Here is a 9,256-nt window from a genome sequence, read left to right on the forward strand (position 1 = left end):
ATTTGGGGATCAGTGGGGGCTGCTGGGGATCCTTTCTGCACTTCATGACCCAACAGGAGCTTCTCTAATATTAAACTTTGCCTGAAGCTCCCACTGTGCCCATGACAGGAACCCCTGTGAGTGTCTGGGACATCCCGGCTCTTTGGCAGCCTGGGGACTCCTGGGATGTCACCGTGGAGCCCCCGTGAGTGCCTGTGACAGATCAGTGCCTTTGCGGCCCAAGGTCCCCTGGGATGTCACCATGGAATGGCTGTGACTGCCTCTGACCACAGGGCTCTTCACCATCACCAGAAAAACCTGGGAGGTCTCCATGGAGCCCCTGTCTGTGCCTGTGACATTCCAGCTCTGGAACAGCCTGGAGACTCTTGGAAAGTCCCCATGGAACACCTCGGAAGGCCTGTAACAAAACTGATCCTTAGCAGGCAAATATCAGCAGGACCCTGTTGCTATGGTCCGTTTCCATGGTAACCATCACCAGCCTCCTGTTGCTATGGTCAGTTTCCATGGCAACCATCCCCAGCCCCCTGTTGCTATGGTCAGTCCCTTGGCAGCTCCATGGAGACCCCATGCCAGGGGTGGTTGCCATGGACACCAGCTCAGGCCTGCACCCAGTGCCCGTTGCCATGGCAACCATTGGCAGCCCCCATCCCCAGGCTCACGGGATCCCAGAACCACAGAATTGGCTGAGCTGGGGGGGACCCATCAGGATCCTCCAGTCCAACTGCTGGCCCAGCACAGGACACCCCAACAATGCCAGGCTGGGCCTGGCAGCGCTGTCCAAACGCTGCTGGAGCTCTGAGAGCCCTGGAGCTGGGACCCTTCCCTGGGGAGCCTGGGCAGGGCCCCAGCAGCCTCTGGGCAAAAACCTTTTCCTGACATCCAACCTGAGCCTGCCCCGACTCAGCTGCAGCCATTCCCTCCACTCCTGTCCCTGGGCACCAGAGGGAAGAGGTTCCCACAGCCCCAGCCAGGGACCCGCTCCCAAGGCTGCTGCCATGGCCCCCAGGGCTGTTGCCATGGCCACCAGGGCTGGGACCAGCTGGGATGCTCGGTTTCAATGGGCCGGGGTTCAGGAATGGGATACCCCAATTTCCTGCTCCTGCTAAAACCACGCTGCCCTCGCTGCCCTCCCGCCTCCCATGGAAAGCACAAAAGGCAAAGATTCTGGGCTGGGATAAGAACAATTTATTGGGAACAGCAACGAGATAAGGAACAAATGGAACAGAAAAACTATTGATCACAGAAGGGATTAAGAAAACTGTTTACAGGGAAAACTAAAACACAACTCACTGGCTCTTCCCAGCAACATATTTCCCCCACCTGGAAAGGACACCCTTCTTCTCAGGGAGAGAGAGAGTCCCTTTCCTGCCCCTGGCAATAACCTGAGGTGAGAATGAATGTAATGACAGGGCCATGGCCAGACCCTCATGTTCTTCAGTTCTACTCCATGTCATTGACAGGGGAAGGTATTGGGGCAGTTGTCTTCCCAGCATGGATCATAGGGAACATGGATCACCCGCGCTCTTCCCAACGTTAGACCTCCATTGGGGATGAAGCTGGAGCAGTTCACAAAGCTCCTCCTGCAGCTGGGGCACTCACAGGGCTTCCCTTAGTGGCACCTCCGTTGGTGTTTTGTCATGTTAGAGCTATGGGTGAAGCTCTTCCCACACTGGGGACACTCGTAGGGCCTCTCCCCAGTGTGGATGCGTTGGTGGGTGATGAGGTGGGAGTTTTGCTTGAAGCCCTTCCTGCACTCAGGGCAGCGGAAGGGCCTCTCATCCGTGTGAATCCGCTCATGCAGGAGGAGATTGGAGCTGCTCTGAAACCTCTTCCCACAGGTTGGGCACTTGTAGGGCCTCTCCCCAGTGTGGGTGCGCTGGTGCCTGATGAGGTTGGAGTTGTTCTTGAAGCCCTTCCAACACTCAGGGCAGCGGAAGGGCTTCTCCTCTGTGTGAATCTGCTGGTGCTGGAGGAGACTGGAGCTGGTCTGAAACCTCTTCTGACACTGGGGACGCTCGTAGGGCCTCTCCCCAGTGTGGATGCGTTGGTGCCTGATGAGTTCTGACCTGTAGCTGAAGCCCTTCCCACACTCCCCACACTCGCAGGGCCATTTCCCGGTGTGGATGCGTTGGTGGCGGATCAGGGTGCTCCTCTGCCTGAGGCTCTTCCCACACTCCAAGCACTTGTAGCGCTTCTCTCCATCATGAAACTGCTCATGGACCACCAGCTCTGAGCCCTGGCTGAAGCTCTGTCCACCTTCCTGGCTCAGGGAGGGTCTTTCCTCCTCAGAGCACCCCAGACTGGGTTTGCAGCCCCTCTTCCTATGGAATCTCTGGGGAGTTTCCTCCCCGTTGGATTCCTGTGGCCTGGAGTCACTCATCACGGCCTCTTCCTGCAGGTTCTGCTGCAGGGATTTGTCCTCCCTGGTCCCAATCCTCAGCTTCTTCTCTGCGGGAGGAAAGACAAGGAGAGGATGGGATTTGCCTCCGTGCCAGAGGGCAAGGGAAGGAGATTCCCCCAGTGCATCTCCAGTAGGATGGTGTTGGCAGCAGGGTTGTCCTGCAGCCAGGGGCCATGCTGGGCTGGGAGATGGGGCAGGAGAGACGGGGAAAGGGGCACTGATTTCCTTCTCACCTGCCTGGGTGTCCCGGGGCTCCTTCCTCTTCCTCACAGCCTCCTTTTCCATCTGGCAAAGGTTTGGGGATGGGAAATTCTGTTTTGGGAGGAAAACAAGGAATGAGTGCATTGAGTTTTGCACTGGGTTTAAGGCAAACCTGGGGAGGGTCTAAACCAGAATTACAATTTAAAAGAAAACTAAGATCAAGGCAATGATACAGAAACACTGCCTTAAACTGACAGAGTCAGGATATAACCTGACACCCTGTTGGTCAGGGTGGTGGCAGCAGTCCCAGTAAATGGTGGCTGCAGTCCTGTTGGAGTGATGAAGGTGATTCTGTCAAAGCAGCGATCCTGTAGAAGGGTCTGGTCTTCCTGGGGAGGTCCAGTGGTGGTTAGGGAGCTCTTGTCCTCTGGGAATCCAGTAGGCAAGCTGCTCCTGGTGTAGCAAAGTGTCAGCTTATATCCAGGCAGGAATGCTTGGTTCCTCCCCCTGGGCAGAGCATCCCACAATGGGAGGATGGCATTTTATCAGTCCTGCAGTGACACTCAATGGCCCATTAGCCCAAGATATCTCCCCTGGAGGGCGTTATCAGGGCTGAGTCATGGAAGAGATAAAGAACACTGCCCCACCTGTTTCTAACAGTTTATGGAGATGGTGATTGAAAACATGCATTTGGTTACATCTTGCATTGCAACCTGAAACAGTGGGGTAATCCCTGCTCAGGGGGGTGAACACCACCCCCCTTACCCAAACTGGCTCAGGTGTAAAACCCCCACACACAGGGGACAATATCACACTTGCCCTGCTCCAGGGGAGGTCTCTGTCCCTTGTCACTCATCTTTTCTCTTTCTTTCCATCTCTCTACCTCACATTTACTGTTCAATAAAATCCATTTTGGATTTGGTGTCGTTAGCACCTTAATTGGGGCAGAGGAATCTCTCTAACAATTTGCATAACCAGACTGTGACATTATTTTTGCACAGTGTGTTTAGGCGCTGTTCTCTGAACCCAAGTGCCTTTGACAACAGCATGGCTCCCTCCACGGACGAGGTTGTGGTTCTCTCTGGAAGAACTCTTGGAAACTTGGACACAGTCTCTCCTTCCTCCTGCGGAGCTTATGGAGCTTATAAAAGTTTTTTTTCTTTATGGGAGAAATGATGAGGAAAATGGCTTTTATGGCTGGCCAGTGTAAAGAAAATAATTTGCTTCCTTTCCTTATAAAGTTGTTAAAATCACTGGAGGAAACGGAGCAAATCTTACCAGTGAGACTGACAAGGTTCAGTCACCCCATGGTGAGGAATGCAAGGCAGCTAAAAGTCCCAGAAGAAGCCCAGCTCAAGTAGATAAATTTCCGAATAAGTCCTGAATTCCCAGGCTTGGGGGCTTTACCAAATGTGACAATCATTTTTCTCTTTATCCCTATCACCTTTGTGACTGTTACACAGAGCTTTCCATTCCTTTTAATAATCTGTATTGGGCCAAATTTCCACTTTCCTTTTATTGAAACCTGCCAGCAGCTTAGCTGGAGCTGTGCAGGAAGCAATGAATATTGGAATTGCCACTTCACTGCTTGGATTGTCAGTTTATTCATGTTTGGGATTTGTTTGCACTTTCATCACAAGTTACTTGTGGGAAGACTATATATTCTTCACAGTAATTTTGCAGAGTCAAATTTGATCTCTGCCAAGTTTATTTTGTCCAGTGCCCAGAGGATGCTCAAGGGGTCTCTGTGCCTCTCGCACTGGGGGATGCTTGGCAGGGGTTTGGCGGGGGGGGGGTGGGGGTTCCTCTCCCTGTCAGCCCAGACTGTTCCCCAGGGGGTTTCCCTGTCCCTGTCACCCCAGGCCATTCCCCAGGGGATCTCCATCATTCTCACCCCAGGGAATGCCTGGGGGGTCTCCCTCCCTCTCACCCCTGTGCCAGGGGGTGCTCGGGGCAGTCTCTGTCTCTCTCAGCCCAGGGGATGCTCGGGGGGTCTCCATCCCTCTGGCCCCAGGCAATGCCTGTGCAGGGCTGGGGACCAGGGGCTCTGTGTCCCTCTCACCGCTGAGGGTGCTCGGGGCTGGGGGGGCTCTCCGACCTTCTCACACCTGGGGAGGCCAGGGGGGGTCTCTGTCCCTCTCAGCCCTGGTGTGAGCCCACCCAAACATCATCGGGGTCAGAGGGACAGAGACACCCCCAAAGCCCCAGAAGAGCTGAACCTGGGATTTGTTTTGGGGCTTAGGGTTTAAGAAGGGGCTGGAATTGGGGCTGGTGTTGGATTTTGGGCTGAGATTTGGATTAGAGCTGGGATTGGGGTTAAGGCTAGACATGGGATTGGCTTTAGGGCTGGGGCTGGGATTGAGTCTTGGGATAGACGAGTCTGAAACTGGGATGAGATTAAATACAGAACTGTGAGTGTGTCTAAACATGGAGTGAGATTGAGACCAGGATCAGGGTCAGGTTTGGGATTGAGCTCACCCAGAGTGGGACAGGGGGGATGTTACGGTGGGAAGGTTTGGGGAAAATCCTGATTTGGGGAAAAACAAGGTGTGAATGCCTTGGGTTGGGGATTCCTCCCACCCACGTCCATTTCTATAAGTCACCTGATGTTCAAAATTCAAGAGTGAATCAAAAAAGCCACCAGGAGTTTCCCATTTCCAGTCTCATCCCTCTTGGGTTATGGTTGGTGTCCCATCTCAGGGCTGCTGGCGATCCCATGGGGCCTGGCGATCCCCCCTCTCCAGGGTCCTGCTTTTGGATTCTGGGAGGTTCTGCGGTCCCAAGGTCCCCCTCTCCAGCCTCCCCTCAATCCAGCCACTTGGTGTTGGAAAAGAAATGAAATTTAGCAAAATGTGTAATTATAGTTTAGTTATGAGTTGTGTGTGAATTGGTTTGTTAAAAGCAGTTTTGCAGTTTTGCAGCCGTTGATAGTGTTTGTGTTTGGTTTGTGTGTAACTTAGCAGGTAGTCTTAGGAATTTAGTAAATAATTAAACTAGTGCAGGAGAGTAAGAATGCTAACCTGTCTGGAGGCAGCATACAATGCTCTTAGAATAAGATAAGCAGAAGATTTATGATCTTGCCTGTGAACTAAGGAATGTATCACAAGGGAACTGTTTCTTGGAGACTTTGTTGTGAATCGCATGTATAAGAGGGAAGCACCATATGTGAAATCGGGGGCTTGGGTTTTTGGGACGTGAGTCCCCCAGCACCCCGGGCCCGTAATAAAGCACCCACAAAACTTATCCGAGTTTTGTGTCATTTATCAATCGGGCAACATTGGGGTTCCCCCTTCTTTCTACCACCTTGTACTGGATTAGGGCAAATTTGGTTGAAACCCTCCAAAAGGAGTTTCCTCTAGAATGCCGATTCAGCAGCCCGACCTTCAGCCAGTTTGGGAAAATATTTCCTTAGAGAAAAGTTGAAAAAAACCCGTTACTTTACAGGCAAAGCATTTACTAGCACAAAAATTGAACAATATTAAGCAATAAAACCTCTTGCTGCTCCAAGATATATGACAAACTCTGAAAGTTCCTCCTTGGGTTGTAGCTCCGAGCACTCAGTGTCTTATCAGTCTCTTATCAGTCTCTTATCAGTCTCTTTTCAGTCCCTCCAGCACTGGAAATGCTGTGGCCCAGGCTCAGCCAGGTGGGCCACAGGTGGGAGCTGCTGGTGGTGTTCTGGGTGTTCAGTGCAGAGCAGATTTAAACAGCTCCAAAGAAAAAGAAAAACCGCAGTACAGGGAACTTCTCTGCCTCAGCGAGCTAAAAACTAAAAGCAAAGGAGAGCTCTGTCCTGCTCTCTGTCCATCCAGCAGCTGGAATGCAGAGGAGTGAGTGAAGTTTCTGAAAACAAACTGCGGCTTCTTCTTCCTCCCCTTCGCTCTCAGAACCAGCCTTAAAGGTGCAGAACTCATTTCTGGGCTAAACAGACCGATGGGGTACGAGCATCATGAAGTCACCCCAGGACACCCCTGTCAGGGTCAGGGGGTCCCGTCCCCGCCTCATCTCCGGGCTGCCGGGGGTGCCCCAGCTCCGGTATCGCCCCTTCCCCTCTCCCCGCCCCGAGAGTCCCCCGTTCCACAGCCCCGGCTCTCATGGGGATCCCCAAAACCAATGTCCCGCCCCGTCGGTACCGGGCCATCCCCACGTGGACCCCCCGGGACCCTCCCGAGGGGCGATCGCGGCTCCTCTCCCCCCGAAAAAGCTCCTCTGAGGGAGCCCGGAGATATCCGGGGCTCGAGTCTGGGATCTGCCGGCTCTGAACACTCTCCAAAAAATCCTCCCGGAGACCCCTGGCTGGAGCCGGGGCGAGCTCGGCCTCCGCCCGCACCTGCGGCTCGGGGCTGGGGGCGATGCTCCCGGGGCAGGGGGCGCTGCAGGCTCGGCGTGCGGGCGCTGCGAGCGCCGCGATTCTCCCGCTCCCGCTCCTGCTCCTCCTCTCCCTCCTCTTCCTCCCGCATTTCCTTCGCTCCAGCCCGGACCCCCCTTTCCCACCGCTCTGCCCCGCGGCCCCGCAGCACCGGCTGCTGGGTGGGGGAGCCCCCGATCGGCCCCAGGGCTGGGCAGGGGGCTCGGGGGCCCCCCCGGGGCGGATCCGTCCCCCCGGCCCGAGCCCCAAATTCCGCTCCGGGGCCGCCGGGCTCTGCGGGCCCGCCTGGCAACCGGTGAGTCATCAAAGAGAAAAGCTCTGGTTGGCTGGAAATTGTTTACCGCGTCCTCTGATTGGCTGGAATTGGAAAAGGCGCTACGCCCTGCGGGTGTTCGTGGGCGCTGTGGAGTCCTGGCGGGAGCCTTTTCCCATTTCTTTGTGTTCTCTGAGACCTCTTCCCGATTTCTTTTTCTCCCTTTCTCCTCCCCATTTCTTGTTCCGTTCAGTCCACGTTCAATAATCGTCGGTTGCGTTCCCATGCTCTCATTCGCTCCTTCACTGGGGCAGAGACGTCTCTCCCTCGCGGGGTCGTAATCCATGGACAGGGTCCCTTCCCACCCCAGTCCCTGGAAAATGTCCATCAAAGCCACCTTTGCTGTGTGCTCTGGGAGCCCACAGAGCTGCTGGATCTTCCCCCCTTGGGAGAGAAGCTCCTTGGGAGGCACGGCAGGAGCAGCACCCTGGGAGCCTCGGGAATGCCCCTCTGGGATCCACGGCACACACTGCCAGGGTCTGGAATTCCAGTTCTCCGCTATGAAAAGATGTTCCTGCCCTTGAGGGCAAAGCTGTCAAGAAGGAGCTAAAAGACAAGTGGAGCAAGATCTTACAGTGGCATTTCACTGCGAGCCTTCATAACTTCCCCCATGGTTGTTGTAGCTCCTGAATTGGGAATTAAATCCAGGCACGGTCTTTGGTCTGAGCTGCCCTGGGTCAAGGGAGACCCTGAGAGAGAAACAGAGCAGGTAAAGAGAGGCAGGAGAGAAAGGAGGGCACAAACACAATCAGTTGAGAAGGTGGCAGTCTGAAAACAGACCAGAACTGACTGAAAAGGAATATAACAGAAAGGAATAATTTTGCACCTTTTATTTACTATCAAAATACAATTTCTTCCCCTTCTCACAAACCTCTTGCCAGTGTCATTCAGCAGGGCTGTCAGAAAATCCTTCATTCTGGGTGGATGTTCCAGGCTGCAGCCACAAGGAAAGAGGGAATGGGGATTTTCCTGCTCCTGGAGAGTTTGACAACCTCAGCTGAGGAGAGGAGGAGGCACCAGAAGAAAAGGGCAGCTGGGCTTCCCCCTTCCACAGGAAAAACGGGACCGGGGGAATCTCTCATCCTGTCTGCCGCTGCTCCCACAGGGATGTGAGGGCTGATCCCAGAGCCCCAAGGGTCACAGTCAGGGCTGCCCTCAGGGAATGCTCGCTTGGTATTGAGGGGCAGCGTGGGAGCACCTGGATCTTGGGGCATCCAGCTGTTCCCCATGTTTGGAGGTGCCTGAGGAGGGCTGGGATGATGCCAGGGACATCCTGCAGTGACATCCCCCCTGTCCCGCTCTGGGTGAGCTCAGTCCCAAACCTGACCCTGATCCTGGTCTCAATCTCACTCCATGTTTAGACACACTCACAGTTCTGTATTTAATCTCATCCCAGTTTCAGACTCGTCTATCCCAAGACTCAATCCCAGCCCCAGCCCTAAAGCCAATCCCATGTCTAGCCTTAACCCCAATCCCAGCTCTAATCCAAATCTCAGCCCAAAATCCAACACCAGCCCCAATTCCAGCCCCTTCTTAAACCCTAAGCCCCAAAACAAATCCCAGGTTCAGCCTTTCTGGGGGTTTGGGGGTGTCTCTGTCCCTGTGACCCCGATGATGTTTGGGTGGGCTCACACCAGGGCTGAGAGGGACAGAGACCCCCCCCGGCCTCCCCAGGTGTGAGAAGGTTGGAGAGCCCCCCCAGCCCTGAGCACCCTCAGCGGTGAGAGGGACACAGAGCCCCTGGTCCCCAGCCCTGCACGGGCATTGCCTGAGGCCAGAGGGATGGAGACCCCCCGAGCATCCCCCAGGGTGAGGGGACAGAGACCCCCGAGCATCCCCTGCGCTGAAAGGGACAGAGACTGCCCCGAGCACCCCCTGGCACAGGGGTGAGAGGGAGGGAAACCCCCCAGGCATTCCCTGGGGTGAAAATGATGGAGACCCCCTGGGGAATGGCCTGGGGTGACAGGGACAG

Source organism: Melozone crissalis, unplaced genomic scaffold (genome assembly GCF_028551555.1).
Source record: "Melozone crissalis strain CALT ecotype California unplaced genomic scaffold, PUWL_Pcris_2 ptg000046l_1, whole genome shotgun sequence".
Lineage (NCBI taxonomy): Eukaryota > Metazoa > Chordata > Aves > Passeriformes > Passerellidae > Melozone > Melozone crissalis.